This window comes from Tenrec ecaudatus, chromosome 3 (assembly GCF_050624435.1).
Source record: "Tenrec ecaudatus isolate mTenEca1 chromosome 3, mTenEca1.hap1, whole genome shotgun sequence".
Taxonomy (NCBI): Eukaryota; Metazoa; Chordata; class Mammalia; order Afrosoricida; family Tenrecidae; genus Tenrec; species Tenrec ecaudatus.
The window spans coordinates 124,228,473-124,255,833 of NC_134532.1; the positions used below are offsets into that span (position 1 = coordinate 124,228,473).

Below are 27,361 nucleotides of genomic sequence, written 5' to 3' on the forward strand. Positions count from 1 at the left end.
AAGAGCTGAGAAAAAACCCAAGCCTAGAACCAAAGTACTGAAGGATTCTACGGGCAAAATATTGAACGATGCAGGAAGTATAAAAAGAGGGTGGCACAAATATACATGGTCTGAAAATCAAAAGAAATTGGTAAATGGTTCAACCATTTCAAGAGGTAGCATATGATCCAGAACCAATGGTACTGAAAGAAGTGCAAGCTCCACTGAAGACATTGGCAGTAAAGGATTCAGGAAGAGACGGGATACCAATCGAAATGTTTCAACAAACTGATGTTGCGTCTGAAGCAATCTGATTGAACTCAACCGCTAGCTTTCTCCCTTCCTGTTGCTTAATTTCAAAATCCCTAGTCACATAGTATCTTTTTTTTAACAAGTCAATTCCCCATTTTGAATCACCTCTGCCAGCATGAACATGTAGCTCCAGAGCCCACCAAGGGTAAAAATGACATTGCAATCACTCAGGGATTTTCAGTGGTTTAAAGTTTACCTCGCAAGAATCCAGGACCAAGGCCAAATGACTCTGAGTAAAGCTAATTCTTCTCTATGCAGCTCCTTTGTGTGATATTTAAAACTTCATGTGTCCTTAAACCTTCCTAATTTGTCTCTAATTTTTTGACCTTTTGAAGATGAAATGATGACTACAGTAGTCTATGCTTTGTTAAAAAGAAAATTTTAATGACAATCGTAACAATAGAAAATAATAAAAGTCTTCCCTCTATCTCAATAAGAATGAAATCCAGTATAGAGTTATCCATATGTGCCAGTGGCTTGTGAAACTCATCAATGTCACTCTAGATGACAAAACTACTGTTTTGACATGGTATGGATAGATTTGATTCCCTCGAGGATATTAAAAGAGCCATTTCCACCTAGTTCAAATGAAAGAGCACAGCATTTTTCAGGAAAGAGTTGTTAGTTGACAGCTTGTTCCTGGTTCCTAGGGACCTGATGTAAACATATAGATATTATACTATCACAGATTGAATCGTACTAAGATAGATCTTGAAATATTGTTTATGATGAAAAATATGATACAATTTCACTTGAATTTGCATTCCTAGAATACTAAACCATATGACTATCTGGGTGAAAATGGCCTAAACCAGTCTTATTTCAGCTCACCAATGCCTAGGGTATTGGTATTACATGTTCCATTTCATTTTTGACAGCTTCGACGTTTCCTAGATTTATATTTTACGTATCCCAATGGTTTGTTGTGGATGTTTCTCATTTCAGTTTAGCTCTATCAGCAAATGAAAGTCCTTAGAGCTTTGCTGTATCTCTGCTATTAAGGTCACTTTGAAGACTAAAGTATACCTGACCCAACCTATGGTATTTTTAATCTGCCCGTATTCATGGAAAAGAGGAAAATATAAGGAAAACTGAAAAAATAATTGATCCCTATGATTTATGGGGCCAGTGGAGAATATTTAATATACAGAAACTTGGGGAAGAACGAACACATTTGTTGGGAGTTGTACAATCAGTGGATTCCGACTCATTGGATCTTGGGGGCGGTGATCTTCATGGGAGCTGAAAACCTCATCTTCAGTGCTCTGACTAGTAGACGACTGTGCTGTTAGGGCTCCTTACTCTATCGATGTCCTAGTGAATATGAACGAGAAACTAGCGAAATAACCACTCACTCCACAGAGTCCGTGAACTCAGTGACAAAAAAATAATCATACACACGTTTGTTTAGAAGCTTGACAGTTTTGAGTTAGGTGATTTTTATTATGAAAGATAATATTAGTAATTTAATCAGAAAAGATCTATTGGGTTAGGAGTATATTTTAGTCAAATTAAGTGTTATTCATTGAATTCTAGAAGGCATTGATTTACATAAACAACATTTCAAGGATTTATTTGTAAAGTATGTACTTTTTTTGTGACCACAAACCTAAGTCAAAATTTCACTTGAAATTCAATCTCATGGAGCAGAACATTCACCTAATTGCTAAGCATGGCACTCATTCTAGTGTTAAGGACTACAAAATGAGAAAAAGGCATGTGCAATTAAATAAGCGTAATTAGAAGTAGAGTTGCCCACAATCTAATTAACATCACTTTGAGGGAAGGTCTGGAAGGAATTTGCTAAAGTTTTTGTTAGAAATGAAAGATGAAAAAATGAGATAATGAGGAGCTGGTCTAGAATCCTTTATAAAAAGTACAGTCTTCTGCTTCACGGTCATTACACACATTGCGACTGTAGTCGGTGTGTATAAAATACATATAATTCATATTTTTTAAGTCTTTCACCTAATTTTTAACTGTTTGGAGGAAAGTCCAGGGGCTTTGGATGTTGGAATATATTCGTACAGTGGCTATAATGAATGATTGACTTGATTTAAATTCATCAGTGTTTGCTTATGTATTTTTATTTCTTTGCTTCCCTTGCTACATTGAAAGCTATATTTACCAAAAGAAGACAAGCTTATAGAAGAGGGAAGAGATGTCATGATCATATAGATATATTTTAAAAATATTTTATTAGGGTCTCATACAACTTTTATCACAATCCATACATACATCAATTGTGTAAAGCACATCTGTACATTCTTTGCCCTCATTATTTTCAATGCATTTGCTCTCCACTTAAGCCCTTTGCATCAGGTCCTCTTTTTGCCCCCTCCCTCCCCACTCCCCCCTCCCTCATGAGCCCTTGATAATTTATAAATTATTATTTTGTCATATCTTTCCCTGTCCGACATCTGCCTTTACCCCCTTTGCTGTTGTCCATCCCCGAGGGAGGAGGTCACATGTAGATCCTTGTAATCGGTTCCCTCTTTCCAACCCACTCACCCTCTACTCTCCCAGTATAGCCACTCACACGACTGGTCCTGAAGGTATCATCCGCCTTGGATTCCCAGTGTTTCCAGCCTATCTGTACCAGTGTACATCCTCTGTTTTAGCCAGACTTGCAAGGTAGAATTCAGATCATGATAGTTGTGGGGGAGGAAGCATTTAGGAACTAGAGGAAAGCTGTATTCTTCATCGGTGCTACATCACACCCTGACTGACTCATCTCCTCCCCTAGACCCCTCTGCAAGGGGATCTCTATTGGCCAACAAATGGGCTTTGGGTCTCCACTCTGCACTTCCTCCTTCATTCACTGTGGTAAGATTTTTTTTTCTGATGATGCCTCATACCTGATCCCTTCGACACCTTGTGCTCACACAGGCTGGTGTGTTCTTCCATGTGGGGCTTTGTTGCTTCTGAGCTAGATGGCTGCTGGTTTATCTTCAAGCCTTTAAGACTCCAAATGCTATATCTTTTGATAGCCGGGCACCATCAGCTTTCTTCACCACATTTGCCTATTCACCCACTTTGTCTTCAGCAGTTGTGTCTGAAGTGTGAGCATCATAGAATGCCAATTTAATAGAAGAAAGTATTCATGCATTGAGGGAGTACTTAAGTAGCGACCCAATGTCCTTCCACCACCTTAATACTAAATCTTTAAATACAGGCACATAGATCTATTTCCCCTTCCTCATATATATATTTGCATATGTACATATCTTTGTCTAGACCTCTATAAATGCCCCTTGCTCCCACCTCTTTCCTCCATTTCCTTTGACCTTCCTCCTGTCCCACCATCATGTCCCATTCCCACCTGGGTTTCAGCTATACCTCTTCGTTACATTACCCTTGATCATTCCCTACCAGGCCTGTCACACCCACCTCACCACCAATTTGGATCACTTGTTGTTCTCTTGTCCCTGGGTTTGTTAGCACCACTTCCTTACCCAACACCTCTCCCTATCCCATGTCCCATAGAACTGTCGGTCCCGTTGTTTTTCCTCCAGATAGTTCATCCAGCCTACCTTATTTAGACAGACCTGCGGAGATAATAACATGCACAAAAACAAGACAGAGCAAAACCAAGCAACACGATACAACAAAACAACAACAACAAACCACTGACAAAGAACAAAACAAAGCATAGCAAGAAAGAAAAACTTGTAGTTAGTTCAAGGATCATTTGTTGGCCTTTAGAAGTGTTTTCCAGTCCAGTCTGTTGGGCACCATGCCCTGTCCCCAAAGTCCACTTTCAGCATTCCCTGGGGACCTTGCCGCTCCATTGCCTTGCTGTCCTACTGCACTCCCCCAGTGCTTTGCCTCAGTGTGGGTGTGGTGGGATCAGTTCGGGTGCAATTTCCCCACTGTGTCTCTGGTGCTGTCCCCTGCAGGGCCATGGGTCAGTGAGGGACATCATATCTCATAGTGGGGCTGACCATGTGGTCCTCTCTGTGCACTGGCTGCTCTAATTGGGGTCATCATCCTCAGGGCCTGGTGGGTCAGGATGTGCTCCACTCTCTCCTACTCCCCCTTCATCTGCTCCCGTGTGCTCTGATCAGATATGTCCCCCTCCTGGAGCTGCAGATTCAATGCTGTCCTTTGAAATATATTCTTCTTGGGTGAGGGGCAGGCATCCACTTAATATTTGGTACTGTGGCCAGCCTCCCAGACCTCTCCATATATATATTCAAGAAGATATTATGTAAAATAGTCTTTTTTGGATTATTTATCAATTCTTTCTCACTGAAATTAAAGGGAGGAAAATAGAAATAGTGGAAATATTTTCTGCTTCATAGAATGGGATAAAGTAACAAGGCTTTGAGGGCATTAATAATAGCAGACCCCAGGGGCTTGGGTGGAGAGCAAATGGTTTGAGAATGATGAGGGCAATGAATGTACAATTGTGCTTTACACAATTGATTTATGGATGGATTGTGATGAGTCGTATGAGTCCCTAATAAAACAATATAAAAATACTAGCCTACCCTATATTCTTTGGAAAATATGAAGCAAAATCATTTGCTGAAAGACACAGGGAATTGGTACAATCTATATGGAATGTAGATAGAGAATATTCCCTTTATGTTTTAGTATTTTAGTTTACTTGATGATTTCTCAGTAATAAAGCATCACAATGTTCCAAGACAGAACATGTTGCCTAGTGATTTATTCATGTCATGTCTTTCAAGAAGGAGCATGCATTGAAATAACTCTGTGCAGAGAGATCAAGGAGAGGAAAAATGAGATATGTATGGGGGGTTGGGAGAGGAAAGAGGATAGAGAGGGTAAAAAAAGATTACAAGCAATCTGATAAACACTTCTCAACTTCAAACTCCACACTCACGGTCATGGAGTCGAAGCTGTTGTATAGTGACTGAGGGCCTCTCTCAGATGGTAACCCTGTACAGGCATAGAAAGCCCCCAACTGCTTCTGTGCAGCCTCGTGCGTAACCACTACACCACCATGGCTCCCCCAGTAGATTTTTAGGAAGTGCTATTTAACCCAACAGGTGGACAAAACCATGAACTAAATAGTTAATTCATGTCAGAGTTAAAGCTTTCCATTATTCATTTGATTTGAATTCCTATGTTATAAATATTTATTTCACCTCTCATCAGACTCTGCTACCAAACACATTCGAAACTAAAGATCATGACATAAATATAGAAACACGTAAACACTAGAGAGATTTTGTACCACTTTCACAGAGTATCATTTTTAAGAATAAAAAAGAGAACTTTTGGTGAGTCTGTAGCATATTCAGGGAGGACAGTAAATGTAAATTAAAATAGAAGCTTTGCTGATCTCTAAGGAAAGGATTTGGTTAAATTTAAATATACACATAGCGACAGTATATTCTTTAGTGCCAAATATTTTATAAATTCATCAAATAAAGATGAAGGGAAATGAAGGCAATGTGAAATACATCTTTTTTATTAAGGAAATAGACAATTTATACTACTAGAGAAAAGAAAATGCGATATGTTGGTGGAAAATAGGTTTATGCCAGAGTATATAAAGATAACTCAGTTGCAGAACAGATGCTGATAAATAGTTACATTAGGAAAGAATACTCCATGATACAATGTAAGCGTAATGTTCCCCTTTGAACTATGATGTTGCTTTCCATAAACCAGAAATTCAAGCAAAATGTTTTTCAGGATATTATATGTTAGACCCTGATTTAAGTTATAAATACATATTTAGAGATCACACTTGAGTAACTTAGAGAGATATAGTATACAGCTCTTTACTTGGGCTTTAGAATATTTTACACATGAGAGACTGTATAAAGATTTATATATATATTAGATAATAAAGCCATAAAACTAAGGAAGCATATCCCTTTCCCCTAAAGGTTGTCCCCCAAAAGATTGGGTTTTGAGATTTAAAGATAAGGAAAAATCTTGATTTATAACATTTTATTTTTTCCTCACCTTAAGCATAGTCACCTATGTATCCCCTGACCATATTTATTCAGTCTGTGTGCATTATATGAGGAAGAATGTGGCATGAGGGAGGAAGGCGTGTTAACAACCTGTGATATACAGATTGCATAATCTTGCTTTCTGAAAGCGAGGAGGACCTGAAGCACGTGATGGAGATCAACGATTCCAGCCTTCAGTATGGCTCACAACTCAACATAAAGAAGACCAAAATCCTCATAACGGAAGAGGTTGAAGCAGCAGTCAAGAGATCAAGAGATGCATTGCACTGGATAAATCTGCTGCACAGAGTTTCATTACAGTGTTGCAAGGCAGGGGTTTTACTTTGAACACTTAGGTGCATCTGAACCAATCCATGGTATTTTCCATTGCTTCATATGTATGGGAAAGTTGGACAATGAATATGGAAGATCAAAGAAGAACCCGTGCATTTGAATTGTGGTGCTGGTGCAGTGTATTGAGAGTAACATGGACTCCCAAAAGGACAAACACATCTGTCTTTGAATAAGTATGACCAGGGTTCTCCTTGGAGGCGAGGATGGGGAGTGGTTTTTTCTTTTTTACTTTGGACATGTTGTCAGGAAAGACCAGTCGCTGGAAAAGGTAATCAGGCTTGGTAAAGTAGAAGGGCATCGAAAAAGGAGAAGGTTCTCAACATAATGGCTTGACTCAGTGGCGGCAGCAATGGCCACAAGCAGAGGAACAATTGTGCACATGACACAGTACTGGGCAGTGTGTTGTTCTGTTAACCATAAGGTCTCTTTGGGTCAGAACCAACTAGGTGGTATGCAACAACACTTGATAAGCTTTTTGAAATGTTTCGGTTGTTCTGCCCATTTTGGAGCCTTATTTCATATTGTTACATTCTTTGAAACCCACACAAGCAGTTGTATTCTGACTTATAGTGTTGTTATGAGTTAGAATCAACTTTCTGGCAGGGGGTGAATTTTTCACTAATGCATCAGTGCAGTGTGTATTCTTCCTTCCATATCTTTGGTTATTGATCATCTGTTACCTCTTGAATTGCTTGAATGTCGACCAATTGTTCTTGGTACAGTAATTACATATTCCTTCCATCTTCTCTTTGTTCTTCCTACAGTCTTTGATATTTTTACTATAAAAGTCTTCAACATTGCAACTTGAAGTTTGATTCCCCACTCCCCGCCACTAGCCCTTTCAGCTCTTCCTTTCTGGTTTCTTGCTCTAGGTCTTTGCACTTTTCACTACTTTACTCTGTCTTCTCATGCTCCTCTTTGAAATTTTCTATGCCGTTCTTTTTCTTCATCATTTCTTCTATTTGCTTTGGCTAATAGTTCATTTTCAAGAGCAAGTTTCCTGGTCTCTTCTGACATCCACTTGGTCTTTTACTTTCTGCACATCTTTTAAATGACCTTATGCTTTCTTCAGGGAGAAAGATGATGCTTTCTACTCCAATAAAGAATTAGTCTTGACTTCAACCCAGTGTGCCAAGATGTAAATGCAACATACCGGAATGTAGCAGGGAACCAATAGAGAGGACTGTGGGACTGGCCCCAACCCCAACTATATGGACTCCCCATACCCCCCAGAAGAAAGCACTTCAGAGGATAGCACTGAAGCTACAGCTTGTGGAGAGGGGTACTTCTGCTCAGAGCACACAGGAGAAATGAAGAGGGAAGGCGAGAGAGTGGAGCACATCCTGTCCACCAAACCCCAAGGACAATATTCCTACTCAGAGCAGAGAATGCACAGAGAGGATCATAGGGCCGGCCCCACCACTAGACACTACGTCCCTCACTGAACCATAGCACTATGGGGGACAACATTGGAGACTCAGTGTGCAAATTTTTCCTGATCTGACCCCATTATACTGGGGCAAACACTAAGGACGTGCAACAGAACAGCAAAGGGAGCAAAGCAACGAAGTCCCCAGGGATTACCAAAAATAGACTTTGGGGACAGAGAATGGCACACCTTCAGATTTGACTGGAAAACACTCCTAAAGGTTAAAAAAACAAATTTCAAATTATTTATGGGCTTTTCCTTTTTTGAGGTCTAAATACAGGCATGTACATATGTAAATATATATAACAATAGGGAAATATATCTATGTACTTATATTTATATGTTAGGTATTAAGGTAGCAGATGGACTTTGGGCCTCTACTCAAGTACTACCGCAATGCAAGAACACTTTGTTCTAATAACCTGGCATTCTGTGATGCTCACCTTGCCAACATGATCACTGAAGACAAAATGGGTGCATAAGCAAATGTCATGAAGAAAGGGTGCATAAACAAATGTGGTGAAGAAAGCTGATGGTGCTTGGCTATTAAAAGATATAGTGTCTGGAGTCTTAAAGGCTTGAAGATAAACAAGCAGCTATCTAGCAGGGAAGTAACAGAGTCCACATGGAAGAAGCATGCCAGCCTGTGTGATCATGAGGATTGATGAGATCAGGTATCAGCCATCTAATACTGAGAACAAAATCATACCAATGTGACTGGGAGCTGGGGGTGCCGAGTGGGGACCCAAAGCCCTTTTGTAGACAATTGGACATACCCTCACAGAAGGATCACAGGGAAGAGACGAACCAGTCAGAGTGAAGTGTAGAACCAATGAAACAACTTTCCTCTAGTTCTTTAATGCTTCCTTCCACCACTATCATGACCCCAGTTCTACCTTACATATCTGACCAGACCAGAGCATGTACACTGCTTCAGAGAAGAGCCCACAACCCAGGGAATCCAGGACAGACAAACCCTTCAGCACAAATAATGAGAATAGAGATACCAGGATGGTAAGGGAAATGTGGGGAGAGAAAGTGGGAATTGATCACAAGGATCGATATATAACCCCTCCCAGGGAAATGAACAACAGACAGGGGGCGATGAAAGATATGAAAAAAATAATTTATAATTTATCAAGGGTTCATGATGGAGGGAGGGTAGGGACAAATAAGGAGCTGATATCAAGGGCTCAAGTAGAAAGAAAACGCTTTGAAATTGATGATGGCAACATATGTACAAATGTGCACACCACAATGGATGAATGTATGGGTTGTGATAAGAGCGTTAAGAGCCCCCAGTAAAAATATTTAGTTATAAAAATAAAAATAATAAAGTGAATTCACTAGGAGTATTAAAATTTAAAGAAAATTAGCCTTGGAAGCCCCCAAGGCTGGTTCTACCCTCCCTATCTGTCTGCTATAAGTCAAATGGATTCAGTGGAACTGAGTTTTCTTGTTCTTCAAGTATGATGTTCTTGATTTCATCCTATGGCTCATCAGATCTTTCATTATTCTTCAATGTGTCAAATTTGTTCTCAAAATGTTTAAATTCAAGGAGGATATACTTAAGATAGTATTTTGCCTATTTTATACTTGTTTTACTTCTCTCTCAAACTATGCATTCCTAATTTTACTCTCTATTTTTTCACTCCTCATTTCACTTGTTTTTTTTGGAATCTGGATAATTTTTAGTCTGAAAATTAGTTTAAAAATCTCTGTACTGTAAAGAAATTCTGATTATAGGCTGGCAAACTTTCTCCAAAGTGCAAAATAGAACTTGTAAGAGACCAAGTGATTTCAAAAGAAATTCACCTCTTGAGTTTGGAGTGCCTTGTGGAAGGTGCTGATTGGAATAAGATAGTGGGACTGGTTGGTACAAAGTAGTACGTGTCCATCTGTGTACCCAACGACTAGAATTGTCAAGGATTACACGGTCTAGTGGCATAATGGCTAAGCAGTGGGCTGCTAAAAAGTTGGCAGTTGGAACCACCAGCCACTTCACAGGAGGGAAATATGGCCGTTGGCTCCTGTGCAGATGTGCCACCTAAGAAGCAGTTCTACTTTGTCCTGTAGGGTCTCTCGATGACAAGGGGCTTTTTCCAAAGGCATCGTCAATGAGACCATTCTGGCTGTGCCATTATGATAACACTTCATTTCTACTGGAGTTGTTGAGTTGGTGTCAGGTCTACCAACTTCTCCATGGGAGAGGGATGAGGCTGTCTGCTGGAATTTACAAAGCCTCAGAAACCCTATCTCCAGTCACTATGAGTTATAATCAACTTGATGGCAGTGGTTTGGGTTGATTTGGTTATGAATGAGGAGCGCTGATGGTTCACTGGCAATAATCCTCAGTTGTTTAATGAAAGGTCAGTGGCTCCAATCTACCAGCAGCCCCACGGGGAAAACAAAAACACAAAACATAAAACAAAAACAAAAACGCCTTGACCTTCTTCCATACAGAGTATAGCTCAGGAAAACCTATAGTGAAGTTCTACTGTCACACGGGTCCAGTATGAGCCAGAATTTGATAGCGTACCAAACAACGCAAGCGATTGGAGGAAGGGATGGGAAGCAAGGAATCTAGTACACTGGCAAAGAGAAAGTATGAAAATATGTTTCCTTTGACATGAGTTTAAAAATTGATCCCTTACTGAGAATTTGTACTCATTAGTTTTCTCTCACTCCCTTTTAGAATTTGCCTTAGAAAAACTTGATGGTCTTATAGGATTTCAACATGACAAGATAACACATGAGCAGTATCATGGTGATACTATATCTAGTGTGCTTGACAGAGTATGTCCACTCTTTATAACCTGTCTGGAAAAAAATTACTCTCAGCTTAGCTTACAAAATTTTGAGAGAAAAGCCTACTAACTTTGAGTCCACACATTACAATGACAAATCTCACACACAAAAATCACATATGGTTTTTCTAAAAGAAAAACATCAGAATTAGATTTCTCTCAAGAGCTTAAAAAAAAGGAATGATCAGCAAAAATACTACAAAATGGTCTCATATGTTTTCCAGGGTTATGGTGGCCATGCAGTCCATTTTTCACCTGGATATATTTATTGGAGTGCTATGGGCCAGTATGAAGAATTACCCTAGAATAAGAGTTGTAGTTTGGCACTGTCCCAGGCCAACTGGGATGTATGTTCACTCTATGTAAAATAAATTGCCAAAAGGTTTTTTTACTTAGGCTTGCATTAATAAAATAATAAGGTACATTTATTTTAATTATTTCATTTCATAATTCAGATTGAGTCATTTCTAACTTGAAGTTATTCCCAGTTTTTTGGCATATAATTTTGCTTAAGGTGATTTGTTAGCAGAAGATATTGAATATAACTGTGAATAATAGGTGAATATAATCCATTCATATAGTAATATAGAATAAGAAAAATATGCAGGAACTTTTACTCTGAAAGTGGTATGCACAAATACATGTTCAATTGTCTCTTCAGTTTTATCATGGCTCTAAGCTTCTAATATTTTAGGTTATATTAAAACAAGATAATTTTAATATTGTTAAGTATGATTGTTTAATATTGGTAAGTATGGATGATTCTTCACATTACTTTTCCAAGTAACTTTTTGAAACTTACAAACAAAATTCAGGGACACTGTTTCCTCTTTATTTGAAGCCCCTTCTAGTGAATCTGCCGGCAAGAGAATGGAAAACATGACTTCATAGGTGAGCCTTTCTTACAGAGCAGAGCAGATACAGAGCACAGATATTCTAAAGCACATGTAGTACAGGAGGAGACCTGCTCACATAGTGGGTTATGCATTGAGCTTCTAACCTCAAGGTCAAGTTCAGCTACACCAGTCTGCTCCCATAAAGACTTATGGCCTCAGAAACCCAAAGGGGAAGTGTTTGGCTATGCCATAGGGCACCAGTGACTCAGAATAGACTTAATGGCAGTGTCGCTGTTGTTTCCCTTAGCATATATAATTAGAACTATTTCCATGATAGTGAGAAAGTAGATGAAAGGAAATATTGCTACTTTACTTCTTTCAGATCTTTAGGGGTTGGCAAATTAAAATCTACCAACCAAGTAGAACTCATCACAAAAATATTTTTGTATGGCCATGAGCTAAGAACGGTTTTTGAATTTTTATGAAAAAAGAAAAAAATCAAGGATTATTATTTCATGACAAATTATATGGAATTTAAATTTCAGTGTTTAAAGATTAACATATTACTGGAATGTAGCCATGATCTCTATTTACATGATTCTTTGTATTACAATAGTAGAGCTGAGTAGATACAAAAGAAACCACATGACCAGGAATCCTAAAAACAAAATAAAATACCTTTCTGGTACTTTGCAGAACAACTTTGTTGACTAGTCTGTTCACTTAGGAAAATACAATGTAGCTTTCACCCTTTCGTTCTTTGATGTTTTCCAGCTTTTCTCAGCTCTTTTTAAAGAAAATAGTTTTATTGGCATATAATTCACACACCCTAAAATTTATTCATTCAATTATATTTTAAAAAGTTGTGTAATCATCACCTGAATTGATTTCAGAACATTTCTTCCTATACTTGTTAGCTCTCCATTTCCCTCCACCCTCTCTTTTTATGCCCTTAGGTAATTATTAATCCAGTTACCATCTGGATATTTGTCTATTTGGATTTAATATACAGAAAATTATACAAAACTCACACACACAGTCCAACAAGAATGACAAAATATACAGAGAAAAATCTCATTTGAAAGGAAAGCAGAAAAATATTAAAACTGAAACAAGTTTAAAATGGATCAAAAGGAAAATCAAATGATAAGGTTTTCTGTTTTAACCTAGTTGTATCTGCCATAATCAGCTTTACAATACTCTCGGGCTGATAGCAAAGCTGGGCACATCCCAGGACTGTGGAATACTCTCGGGCTGATAGCAAAGCTGGGCACATCCCTGGACTGTGGTCAAGGAGATTCCCTGGAGGCTAAATCCGTGTGGGGACCCTGAAAATGGACTGTGCTTCCACTGTCATCCATCACTTTGTGGACATTGTGCTATTGTTGATTCATAAGGACGCTATAGGACATCACAGAACTTCTGTGAGTTCCTGAGGCTGCAAATGCTTACATGAGTAGAAAGCTCCATCTTTCTGCCCTGGAGTGGCTGGTGATTTCCAACTGATGCCCAAAGTGTAACTACTACACCACTGATGCTCCACTAGCATTCTGCAAAGTGGGTGTTCATAATTTAAACTCTGATACTACTCCCACCTTCACATTTGGATTTATTATTTATAATCCTTGGGTTACATAGGCTGGTGTTCTTTTACCACGTGGACTTAGTTGAAGCCTCACTTAGATGGACACTTGTTTGAAGGCAAATCTTTAAGACATCAGACACTTTTCTTTCTGGTAGTCACCATCTGTTTTTTCCACCATAATTTACTATAGTTTCCCTATCTTCAGTTATTGTTTTATGAGAGTGAGTATTGAGCAAGGCCATGTTATAAGAACTAATAGTTCTTAGATCGGGCTAGAATTAAGTGTGAGCCCCAAATCCATTCACATATCTATGGTTTCTAAGGGTCTGGGGCTCACTTTAGAGACATCATTACCATTTTGTGATAAAGGATATAATATATCATCTTCCTAGGCTATAAGCTGATTTGAGTCAATGGCATAGAATTTAAAACACTGTTGAGAAATTTATATATAGGCTGCCTTTTCAGACCATACCACATGAAATGTTCACTTGTAGAGACTGAATTCTTAAATTATTCATTACTTACATGAACAGTGGGGGTTAGTGATAGGGCAAAATCTTCAATAACACTTATATAAAGAGGTTAAGTAAATGAGTTCAGAGTTTAACAGCATGGTTTAAAGGTCCAGTATTTCCTCTGTTAATAATTTTGTGTCCTGGGTACGTTGATTCATAATGCTTAAATTTTCATTTATGTATCCATGGAATGCACATAATTTTAAGTGTATATGGGGATTCAAAGCTAGCTGAAATAATAACTTGGAGTGTGTGGCAGAAACTGTTGGTGGACTAAACTCACACTTATTCCGCCTGCTCTCTGTACTATAGAGGCTGGAAAAGCTGAACACCTTTCCTACCATCCTTCCTCAGAGCCAGAATTCATTACGAACTTGTGTTTTGCTATGAAACCTTTGCAGGAGCATATTTCTAGAGTCAAGAACACTACCATAGCACCGAGAGGTCCTTAGAAGTATACTAGATATACAAAAGATTTTACTTTTCATACAAAAAAGTGTCTGATTGTTTTATCCTCCTCTCCATTTTTCTTAAACTAAACATGGATCCTTTGTATATTCAATGTGTATTTGTTGAGTGACTGTTATGAAGAGGTACAGCAGTGAATGAATCACCCAAAATCTCAGCCCTCATAAAGCTTGCTAAAGAGACAGACAATAAAAAATAAACATGTGATGTAGTCTCTGAAAGATTGACTGTTATAGAAAATAGCAATCAGATCAGGGTACTGAGAAGGCTAGAGAGGTTTAGCAGTATGAACTAAAGTGATCGGGGCAGGCTACACTGCAAGTCAGTTTCTAGCAGAGACATCAAGGAAGGTAGGGTGTGAAGGACGTGAACATTCCCGAAATGAGTAGTCCAGCGGAAGGATCAGCATGTGTGTAGACCCTGGTACATAAGGAGGCCAGATAAAGAAGTCAGCTAGACTGAACTTGTGTGAGCGAGGGAGAGAAGCGAGAGAAACACGTGAGACCTAATGGGAAGCAGCTGTGTTACCAAAAATTATTCAAGGATGATCCAGAAGGTCTATGCTCAACTACTCACTGGAAGGTGGCAGTTTGAGCAGATTCAGCATTCCCATGAGAGAATTCTTATAACAATTGAAAGCAAAACTTTTTGAAGTGTAGCTTACGCAAATGCCTTGAGTTGCCATGAGTTGGAATTTATTAGATAGCAGAGATTTGTTGTTGCTGTTGTGCGGTTTTGTTTATCTCATTAAGAGGAGAGGGTTTCTGATAATGGGTTCCATAAGTAGATGTATAAAACCCCACAGCCATTGAGTCCATTTTTACTCATAGCAAGCCTGCGCAGTGACTACACTTTGTCCTGGATTATGGACTAGAGCAGGAGACGTTTTAATTGCCAGGAGGACCACTGAAGTGAGTTTGAAACACCGACTTCACAATCAGAAGCCCAAAGCTTACTCACGGCACCACCTGGATTCCTCACATGTAAACCTACTTGGACATTAATGAGTATCTGAACAGTTCCTGGAAGCCATGCATCTCCAGATTTGGCATATGAGAGCAATAGTTACTCATTCTTTGGTTTTCTGTTACTTACAATCCAAAGTAGTGCTTAATTTAATGGCTGATGTGTGTAAATATTCATAGTATGTTAGCAAATGCAGATATGAATATCTTTTAAAACAGGTAATTCAGTTGTTCGAAGATTACAGCATTTTAAAAATGACAGCAATTAGATTCGATTCCTGCACATACAATGGGGTTTTATGGAGTTCAATACTGTAATAATTTATAGGCTACCTTGAAGGTACACAGATCGTTGAATTAGCTATGTCCTTTATCAAAAATGCGTCAATACAAGTTAACTATGATGAAAGAGTGCTGTTATGAGTCTAATGAGTTTGTGCTCCTCAAAACTGTTCTTTTTGTCACATGATACGATTCATTGACATTCGAGCAAGACTTATTAACAACCATTGATATGATGCAGATGACACAATCTTGCTGCCTGAAAAGGAGGAGCACTTGAAGCATTTGCCGATGAAGCTCCATGACTGCAGCCTTCAGTGTGGATTATGACTCAATGTAAAGAAAACAAAAATCCTCACAATGGGACCAATAAATAATCATGATGAACAGAGATGGTTGAAATGATCAAGGACTTCATCTTGCTTGGATCCAAAATCAAAGCTCGTGGACGCAGCAGCTACGGAATCAAAAGATGTACTGCATTGGTCATATCTACTGCACCAGACCTATTTAACGTGTTGAAGAGCAAGGATGTCACCTGGAGAACTAAGGTGTGCCTGACCCAAGCCATGGTTCTTTTCTTTTTTTAGAAATCATTTTATTGGGGGCTCTTATAACAATCCATGTATCAATTGCATCAAGTACATTTGTAAATATGTTGCTATCAGCATTTTCAAAACATTTCTTTCTATTTGAGCCCTTGGTATCAAGACATACAACATTCCTCTTGTAGTTCTTTCATGCTTTTCCCCCACTATCATGACCCCAATTCTACCTTACACATCCAGCTAGATTGAAGCATGTGCACTGGTGCAGATGGAGCCGTCAACACACGGAATCCAGGACAGATAAACCCTCAGGAACAGTGATGGGAGTGGCAATACCATGAGGGCGGTGGGTACTTTCCATCACTTCATACATGTGAAAGTTTACCATTGAATAAGAGAGACTTAAGCAGAATCCGGGCATTTGAATCCTAGAACTGGAAGAACAAACAGATCTGACATGGAAGGAGTACCGCCAGGGGCTCCTTAAAAGTGAGGACGTCGAGATTTCATCTCACGAATCCTGGACATGTTCTTAGGAGAGGTCAGTCCCTGGATAAGGGCGTATGCTGGTAAAGTAGACAGTGAAAAAGCAGAACACCTTCGATGATACGGATTCCCTCCATGGCTGCAACAATGGGCTAAAACCTACCAGTTGTGAAGATGGCCCGGGACCAAGCAGGGTTTTTATCTGTTGTTCAGAAGGTCTCTATGAGTTGGAACAGACTTGACAGACCCTGACAACAGCAACAGCAACACATGATTTCATCTAAGTATATGGAGCTTTGTCTTTAAACGTCTTACGGTATTGCATTGGGTAAATCTGCTGCACAAGACATCTTTAGATTGCTGAAAAGGTTTCTTTGAGGACTGATGTATGACTCAAGTCATGCTAAGTCAATTGCCTCATATACATGTGAAAGGTGGACATTAAATAAGGAAGACTGAGGAAGAATGGATGCATTTGAACTGTGGAGTGGCAAACTATTGAAGGTACCAGGGACTGCTCAAAGGACAAACTTACATACTTTGGACGTGTTGCCAGGAGAGACCAGTCCCTGGAGAAGGATATCATGCTTGGTAATGCAGAGGGGCAGTGAAAAAGAAGGCCCCTAAGGAGGTGGATGACACAGTGGCTGCCACAAGGGGTCAAGCACAGCAATGACAGCGACAGGACAGGACAGTGTTTTGTTCTGTTGTAGACATGATCCAACTTGATAGCACCTAATAACCACCGCATGGTGTCCTTTTATTAAGTTGAGGAATAAGTTGATAACACTCTATTGAAGTGATTCTCAACCTTCCTAATGCTGTGGCCCGTTATTAGTGTTCCTCATGTTGTGGTGACCCCCCCAACCATAACATTATTTTCATTGCTACTTCATAACTGTCATTTTGCTACTGTTATGAATTGGGTGACCTGACAGGGTTGTTCGACTCCCAAACGGGTCATGAACCACTGGTTGAGAACCGCTGCTCTATTGTGTACACTTTAAAAGGGTGCATTGAAGGCTTAACAAAAAAGTAATATAATAGTCTATAATTTTCATGAGTGTGTCTAGTTAAATTTATATTCAGCCACACACTTCATGTGTCATTATCAAATGACTATCCATGTAATGAAAATTGAAGCTGATGCCTATGTTGTAACATTACATCACATGGGAACTGGAATATCCAAGAACTTTTAGGGAAATAATATAGGGTACTGAATCCCAAAATATAAATTTACTCAATAACGGTAACCTTCTCATATTACATCTTATAAGGAAAAACAGAAATCCAGTATTACTATTAATTCATTATTTTCCAAGCAATTATGGAAAAAGAATATAATATTAAGAACCTTCTTATATTTTTCTTTAACTGATTTTTAATTGAGTCAGAGATATATTTATAGAAATAAAATTAGATATATTTGTGGCATCAGCATTCAACCTGCTTTTAAAATTAAATTGAAATTAACATTGTTGGAATAATATAGTTTGTAAATCTTAGCATTCATCTTTTTATGTAAATGAAATTTAACAAATGACAATGTTTTCCCATAAATTCCCAGAAATGTGTTTATGACAAAATTAATTTGACTAAAGATTTCATGTGGTAAAATGTTTATTTTAGGGATACATAATGAGTTATGATATTTTATCATTGCAGAGTAGTTAAAAGACCTGTGAATATATAAAATGATTTAATAAAATCATAACTGATGAAAAAGCAATAGACTAAGGGTAGGAATAAAGAAATAATAAATGTAACATGTACATTATGTAAGAGATTAATACGTAATTTTAAGATTGATTTAAAAGAGAATAAAGTTAAATGCTATAATTTCATCTTGCTGATGTGATTTTGATTTACTGGACCAATTAAGACACTTTTCTGTACAATTTTATCCGTAGTTTTGTGCAATGATTTCTGAAGCAGGAGGTCAGGATACCTTAAATTTGACAGAAAGCAATTCTGGCCTAGACTCTAGTTTTAAAGTATCAATACAAGTTAATAAATCATCCCATACTTCAGCAGCAGTTCTTGAATCTTTTCTTAAACAATTGGTGGTCCATTTTTATCTTGGCTGAATAGACAATTTTCCAGACACTATTTCTGGAAGGACTAACTGGGCATAACTAAGACGAATGGAAATCTCATTCATAATTGGAGGAATGCTTTTAAAAGCATTATTCTATTACTCTTTGTATGGTGAACAGATGGGTGTGGAGAATAAAGAATTTACTGGAGTCTTCCATTTGAACCCTATAATTTGTATTTAATTTAGTGAATGCAGTAACAGAAATAGAACATGAAAAAAATCAACTCAACCAGTAGAAACTTATTCAAATATACATCAACTTGGTAAATATTTGACATAATAAAACACTTATAGTTAATTATTTATGGGATTTCAATACATATTAATATATGGACATTCTTATTATGCTGTCCTCTTTTCTTCCGCCCAGCAAGGAAAGAACCGTTTCACTTCAGGAAAGGCTACATAAAAATTACAGAGGGCCTTTGTTGTCATAGTTTATTCTGCATTACTCAGAAGACTTTATATTTTCTGAGTAATATGAATGAGGTTGGTAAGTTTACTTCATTGGACATGATGTAAAAAATAAATACCCTCACTTCCAGCATAGCCATGGCGGTGAACGCTACCACGAACCCATCGCAGCTGCTGGCTCTAGAGCTTGTGGACAAATGTATAGGATCAAGAATTCACATTGTGATGAAGAGTGACAAGGAAATTGTTGGCAACCTTCTAGGTTTCGATGACTTTGTCAATATGGTATTGGAAGATGTCACTGAATTTGAAATCACACCAGAAGGAAGAATTACTAAATTAGATCAGATTTTGCTAAATGGAAATAACATAACAATGCTGGTTCCTGGAGGAGAAGGACCTGAAGTATGAGTGGATTTTCTTGACTTATGTTTGCTTATGTTTTGTTTATAAAAGCCACAAGATGGATTTTTTTAACATTTTAATCTTGAGATACTATGATGCTAAGTTTCCCGTTAAAGGGAAATACTTTGAAGATGCACTGTAAATGCCTAATTTTTGTGAAAGGTAATCATGATTATCTTGGGAGAACAACAGGTTAACAAGTTTGTTTTTTAATGATGAAAATAAATGTGTTTTTTGTTAAAAAAATATAAAAAATAAATACCCTAATCTCTGAAGCTTTTCAAAAATTGTTTGCCTATATGTATGTGAGTCAAAAACATTGTTATAAAATCTGAGAAAGCTATATTAAATAAAAATAAAAATAACTGAAGTTATCATTTCTTGTCACATCCTTCAGATGGGTCTCTATGCTTCTGAAAGTGAGGTATCGCTCTACCCCTTCCCTGAAGACTTTTGCAGTCTTTGATTTACATCAGGTTAAAATGACAGATTTGGTATCTTCAAGAACCAAATTTTGTTCCTTTAAATATTCCCTGAGTTTGGGGAACAAAAAGAAATCTGAAGGGGACGGTCCTGTAAGGTGGCTGGGGCAAGTTTTTGTAAAGAAGGTCCTACAGGTGAACCTTTGCTACTTGGGAAAGAGCAGCAGGTACATTGCTGTAAAAAAAAAAATCCCAGGACAGTACAATTTTCCTGATCTTTTCAGTTTTCTTAAAACTTCCTCATAGTAATCCCTCAAGGTAATCATGTGTCATCAAAGACAATCTATCGTTATTCCCTTATGGAAATGCTCAAAGCAGAGGGCATAGTGTTCTGAGCTGGTCTCCCTGCCTTGAGTGAAATGGGTCGAGTGGATCCGTCAGGAACCCCTCTTTTACTAGGACTGGTGGTTTTGTTTCTTGGAAGACACCCTAAAGAAACTGAGCTGAATACGTTACTTAAAGTTGGTCTGCAACCATTCCCTGACTGCAGATACACATTCAAGTATATTTTGTTTCAATAAACCTATAGATGGATGGACTGGAAGTCTAGTAGCAATATGTTTTAACTCACCTTCCTCTGTGAAACTATGTGTGCTTAAAAGACCACATAAAACGAATCTCTAATCATGCCATTCCTCTCTGTTTCTATCTCTTCTTTTCCCTTTTTATTCTCTCCCCATTTTCTCTCATATAATATCTTTTTGTCAGAGTCTGTTTAGCTTTACAATGACATATGGAGGGGAGGGACTATTTTATGTGCTTTCTAGTGTTTGGGATGTTTACTATAGCCTAACACAACTGTAGCACTTCTAATGGACTCACTGAGTGGTTTATTCAATTTTGTCATCTTGGTGTATAACTCCATTTGAGTTTTTCCTCTCTTGAAATTCTTTTCTCACCTCTGATCAGGAGCTCACCTCTCACCTCTGATCACCCACCTTACACTTGACTCCTACAGACCTCTTTTTGTTCCCCAAACTCAGGGAATATTTAAAGGAAAACAATTTGGTTCCTGAAGATATTAAATCTGTCATTTTAACCTCATGTAAATCAAAGACTGCAAAAATCTTCAGGGCGGGGGTAGAGAGATACCTCACTTTCAGAAGCATAGAGACCTATGTGAAGGATGTGACAAGAAATAATAACTCTCAAAATGTGCCACAGAATTGACAGTTATTCTCTAGGTCAAGGGAGACATTCACCAAGGCTGTGGTGGTTGTTGTTATGTGCCACCGAGTCCGTGCCGACCCTAAGAGCCCTAGCGTGCCCTAGAACAAAACACTCCCTGGCCCCGAGCTATCCTCATCATTGTTCGATGTAGGAGCCCCTGCTGCAGCCATATGTCAATCCATCACCTCGAGGGCCTTGTTCCTTCCCACTGCCCTCTCCTTTTACCAAGCACGATGCCCTCCTCCAGGACTGGTCTCCTGACAGGTCCAAAGTATCTAAAACAAACAATGGCAATCCTTGTCCGTAGGGAACACTTCAGTCATACTTCTTCCAAGACAGATATGTTTTGGAAAGTACCTTTTAACAATCCATGGTACTTTCGATAATTTTTGCCAGCACTACAATTCAATACAAATGCATCAATTCTTCTTCAGTCTTCTTTATTCAATGTCCAACTTTCACAAGCGTATGCATTGAAAATAGCATGGCTTGGGTCGGGTGTATCTTAGTCTTCAAAGTAAAATCCCTGCTTTTTTCAACATTCTAAAGAGATCGTATGCAGCTGATTTAGCCAACGCAATGTGTCGCTTGGTAGCTTCAGTGCTGCTTCCATGAGTTGTGATTGTGGATCCAAGCAAGTCAAAGTCCTTAACAACTTCAACCTTTGCAATATTTATCATGATGTTGCCTATTGGCTCATTGTGAGGCTTCTCGTCTTTACAGTGAGTTCTAATCCATACCGAAGTTGACAATCCTTGACTTCATCAGCAAGTGTTTCACGTCTTCCTCACTTTTAGCAAGCAAGGTGTGCTATCTGCATACTGCAAATTGTTGATAAGCCTTCCTCTAAACCTCCTGCCACATTCTTCTTCATGTAATTTAGCATCTTTCATTATTTGCTCAGCATACATATTGAATAATTATAATGAATAGATTACAACCCTGATGCGCGTCTTTCCTGATTTTATACCAGGCAGTATGCCCTTGTGCTATTCACCAAAGCTAGATCCAGTTTTTCTCAGTTTCGTTTCAGGAATAAAATACTGTGATTACACAGCAGAGGGTAATGTAACTACTTTGAAATTATTCTCCCGGTCTAAATATAAAGTCAAAATCAAATAAATGTCTATCTACTTCTCTCACTGCTATCAAGTGGGTGCCAACTCATAGGACTCTATAAGCCGGAGTAGAGCTGCTCCTGTGGGTTTCAGACTAGCTCCTTATGGGAATAGAAACCTCCTCTTTCTCCAAGATCAGCTGGTGGTTTTTAACTGCTGAATTTGCCATTGGCAGGTCAAGGCATAACCACTACCCTGTGGCTGTTTTGCGTCATAAAATTTAGGAAATAATAATAAGGGTAAAACAACATTAAGCTCTTTACCTATTTTTTATCTTAAAAATAGTTTATTGCCATATATATCACATATACTATAATTTAATCATACAATGATATTAAGAAGATTTGCACAATCATAACTACCAATCATAACTACAATCACTTTCAGGTCATTTTCTTTCTTTTTTTTTTTAAACATTTTATTAGGGGCTCATACAACTCTTATCACAATCCATACTTATACATATATCAGTTGTATAAAGCACATCTGTACATTCTTTGCCCTAATCATTTTCAAAGCATTTGCTCACCACTTCAGCCCTCTTCATCAGGTCCTCTTTTTTTCCCCTCCCTCCCCACTACCCCCTCCCTCATGAGCCCTTGATAAATTTATAGATTGTTATTTTGTCATATCTTGCCCTATCTGGAGTCTCCCTCCCCCCCCCCCCCCCTCTGCTGTCCATCTCCCAGGAAGAAGGTCACATGTGGATCCTTTTAATCAGTTCCCTCTTTCCAACCCACTCACCCTCTACTCTCCCAGCATCGCCCCTCACACTCCTGGTCCTGAAGGTATCATCCACCCTGGATTCCCTGTGCCTCTAGCTCCCATATGCACCAGTTTACAACCTCTGCCCTATCCAGTCCTGCAAGGTAGAATTTGGATCATGGTAGTTGGGGGGAGGAAGCATCCAGGATCTGGGAGAAAGCTGTGTTCTTCATGGGTACTACATCGCACCCTGACTGACCCACCTCCTCTCCGAAACCCCTCTATGAGGGGATCTCCAGTGGCCGACAAATGGGCCCTGGGTCTCCACTCTGCACTTCCCCCTTCATTCACTATGGTATATATATATATATATATATATTTGTGATGTTGCTTCTGAACTAGATGGCCGCTTGTTCACCTTCAAGCCTTTAAGACCCCAGACACTATCTTTTTTGATAGCCGGGCACCGTCAGCTTTCTTCGCCACATTTGCTTATGCACCCGTTTGTCCTCAGCAATCGTATCATGGAGGTTTGCAGCCAATGATATGATTTTTTGTTCTTTGATGCCTGATAACTGATCCCTTCGGAACCACGTGATCACACAGGCTGGTGTGTTCTTCCATGTGGGCTTTGTTTTTTCTGAGCTAGATGGCCGCTTGTTTATCTTCAAGCCTTTAAGGCCCCAGACACTATCTCTTTTGATAGCCGGGCACCATCAGCTTTCTTCGCCACATGTGCTTGTTCACCTGCTTTGGCTTCAGCAGTTGTGTTGGGAGGGTGAGCATTAACTTCTGGACATTAAAAGTAACTTATTTCTATGATTACCTATTTTTTCTTACTGTAAAATATAATAATACTCTTGTAGATATTTGAGACTCCCAATTGCTGCAATATTTTAAAATGAGAGGATGGAGAGGTTGAAGTGAATATGAAGGATAAGTTTCCTGCTGCCGTGGCCAATTATAGACAATGTCATTGATTGGTGATGAAACTTCTTTGGTTCATAATTTCTGGTTCTCTAAAGAGGTTACATGTACACTCTCTGATATAGCTATGGTTTGACTAAAAAGTAATAGACATTTACTGAAGATGACTGATAATACAAGCTAAGTGAACAAGTTACATAATATCTCAAACCAAATATGATATAAATGTCTTTTAATGTGAGTTATTTAAATATAATTTACTGTGATTTTTTCTAACAATAGAATTAATGTCTTTATTATAATTTGTCTGAGCTTTCATTTACACTCCTTTGACCAGTATTATAGCTAAGATTGAAATTACAATTTCAGAATTAATTCATAGAAAATTACACTAGAAATTGGGATCTAACATGGCTTTCTCTTTAAAATGCTAAAAGGCAAAAATGTCATCATTTTGATGACTAAGGGTGCATGGCATTTCCAAATGTTTCATATAAATAGGAAAGTTGGGCCTCTACTCAAGCACTCCCTCAATGCATGAATACTTTCTTTTATTAAATTTGCACTCTATGATGCTCACTCTCCCGACACAACTGCTGAAGCCAAAGCGGGTGAACAAGTAAATGTGGTGAAGAAAGCTGATGGTGCCCGGCTATCAAAAGAGATAGTGACTGGGGTCTTAAAGGCTTGAAGATAAACAAGTGGCCATCTATCTCAGAAGCAACAAAGCCCACATGGAAGAACACATCAACCTGTGTGATCGCGTGGTCCCTAAGGGATCAGTTATCAGGCAAAGAACAAAAAATCATATTGGCTGCACACCTCCATGATACGATTGCCGAAGACAAATGGGTGCATAAACAAATGTGCCGAAGAAAGCTGATCGTGCCGGCTATCGAAAGAGATAGAGTCTGGGGTCTTAAAGGCTTGAAGGTGAACAAGCGGCCATCTAGCTCAGAAGCAATAAAGCCCACATGGAAGAAGCACACCAGCCGGTGCGATCACGAGGTGCCAAAGGGACCAGGTATAGGGCATCGTGTGTGTGTGTGTGTATGTGTGTGTGTGTATACCATAGTGAATGAAGGGGGAATTGCAGAGTGGAGACCCGAGGCCCAAGTGTCGCCCACTGGAGAGACCCTCACAGAGGGGTTTAGGAGAGGAGATGGGTCAGTCAGGGTGTGATATAGTTCCCTTGAAGAACACAGCTTTCTCCCACATCCTGGATGCTTCCTCCCTACAACTACCATGATCCGAATTCTACCTTGCAGGACTGGATAGGGTAGAGATTGTACACTGGTGCATATGGGAGCTGGAGGCACAGGGAATCCAGGGTGGATGATACCTTCAGGACCAGGAGTGTGAGGGGCGAGTCTGGGAGAGTGGAGGGTGAGTGGGTTGGAAAGGGGGAACTGATTAAAAGGATCCACATGTGACCTCCTCCCTGGGAGATGGACAGCAGAGAAGGTGGGGGGGAGGAGGGAGACTCCAGATAGGGCAAGATATGACAAAATAACTATCTGTGGATTATCAAGGGCTCATGAAGGAGGTGTGAGTGGGGAGGGAGGGGGAAAAAAAGAGGACCTGATGCAGAGGGCTGAAGTGGAGAGCAAATGCTTTGAGAGTGATTAGGGCAAAGAATGTACGGATGTGCTTTATACAATTGATGTATGTATATATGTGGATTGTGATAAGAGTTGTATGAGCCCCTAATAAAATGTTTAAAAAGATAAATAAATAAATAAAATGGGAAAAAATAAATAAATAGGAAAGTTTGACAATGAAGAAGCTGAAAGAAGAATTTAAACATATGAACTATGGTGTTGGGGAAGAATGTTGAATATACCATATAGTGCTAAAAGAATGAAAATCTCTGTTTTAGCCTAGGTGAACCCAGAATGATCCTTTTTTATTAAAAAAGTGAGACTTCATCTCACTTGTTTTGGACATTATCACATTGACAAATCCCCGGAGAAGCACATCATGCTTGGTAGATTAGAGGGTCTACTGAAACAAACAAACAAACAAACAAACAAACAAAACCAAGAAGCACCTCCAGGTGATGGTTTGACACAGTGAATAGAACAATGGGTGCAAAGACGCCAGTAACTGGGTGGATGGCTCAGGACTGGGCAATAGTTTGTTTTGTAGGGTGCTAGGAAGGGAGCTCACTCGGGGCATCTAACGACAGCAGCAGCAACAACAACATGGCTCTTCTGGAAAGTAATGTTTCCCCAAATATTTTCCATCAACACTAGTAATTAGACAAGATTGTGAAAAAGAAATCTGAGGTCAAAGTTGCGCTTTGTCATGTCCGAATTAGCACGTAAAAGGGTCCAAGAAGAGATGCATTAAGAAACCTATTTAGTCTTGTTTAACTTAACTTTTCCTAAATTCATTTGACCATACCAACAACAACAACAAAACCAGCCTTCTGTCAGCTCTGATCTGCAGGGTCCACAGTTTGAAACCACCAGCAGCTCCAAGGGAGAAAGACAGCTTTCTATTCCCGTAAACAGTTAGTCTCAGAAACCCACGGGCTCACTGTGAGTCAGCATTGATTCAATGGCAGTGGGTTTTGTTTGGTTTTGGTTTTATAAGAGCAGATTAGAATTGCTACCTAGGGTTTTTGAAGCTGTTCACTTTACAGGAGCAGATAGTTTGATTTTTCTCTTAAGAGCTGCTGGTGGGCTTGAACTACTGATCTTACAGTTAACGTCCCATTGTCTACCTAAACCACAGGGCTCCTTATGCTATATCATTTTAGCTAATTTTTCCTGAAAACTTTCATTTTTTAGTATTATGTTGATGACTAGAAAAGCTAGAGTTTTAATTTTGTTTCTGTCTGATAAATGATGTACTAGACTGTTATACTTGCCTGTCCATCACCTGCTTATATAGAAAAACATACAGCCTTTTCACTGGCATATGCATATTCCATACTGAAAAAATAGAAAATCACACCTATAGAAAATATATTTTATTTTAACTTTCAAATGGTTTTATTAATGATCATAAATATTTATGATAATAAATACATATATAAATATTTTTGAAGGTCACTATAAAAAATTGAAGCATATAAGCACTCCACTAATGTGTAAATGTAAACACATATTATATGCCTAAAAGTTAATTTATATAATCTTATCATTGCTATTTTTCTATAGGAATCAATCTGTAACCAATTATTTAATTTTCACCTTTTCCTTCTGATGACAGTATGAATTTTAAATACATTGAAAATCTGAGATATTTCAGCCTGATGTATGATACTTATAAAAATTGTTTCAGTCTCTAGGAAACATGCTTGACTATTGTTTTCTCTCAATCTACCCCCTACTCCTTGTTTATATGAATGGTTAGGTCCCAAGGACCGAATTGCTCCAACAAAACTGGTGATCTGAGAAACTGAAGGATGATTCCATTAAATCACAGATTGGAGGTTAAATACATCATAAAATAACTGCCAAAGAATATCATAGCACTGAGAATCATAGCCCAGCCAAGTTGGCACATAATCTTAGCCATCACTTG

At 38.7% G+C, this 27,361-nt stretch overlaps 1 protein-coding gene and 1 pseudogene across 1 annotated transcript in view; both read left to right on the forward strand.

The window, feature by feature from the left end:
• Positions 1-27,361, forward strand: part of STPG2 (sperm tail PG-rich repeat containing 2) — a 329,121-nt gene that overhangs the window by 274,396 nt on the left and 27,364 nt on the right. The window lies entirely within an intron of this gene.
• LOC142443544 (U6 snRNA-associated Sm-like protein LSm5 pseudogene) lies at positions 19,159-19,471 on the forward strand (annotated as a pseudogene).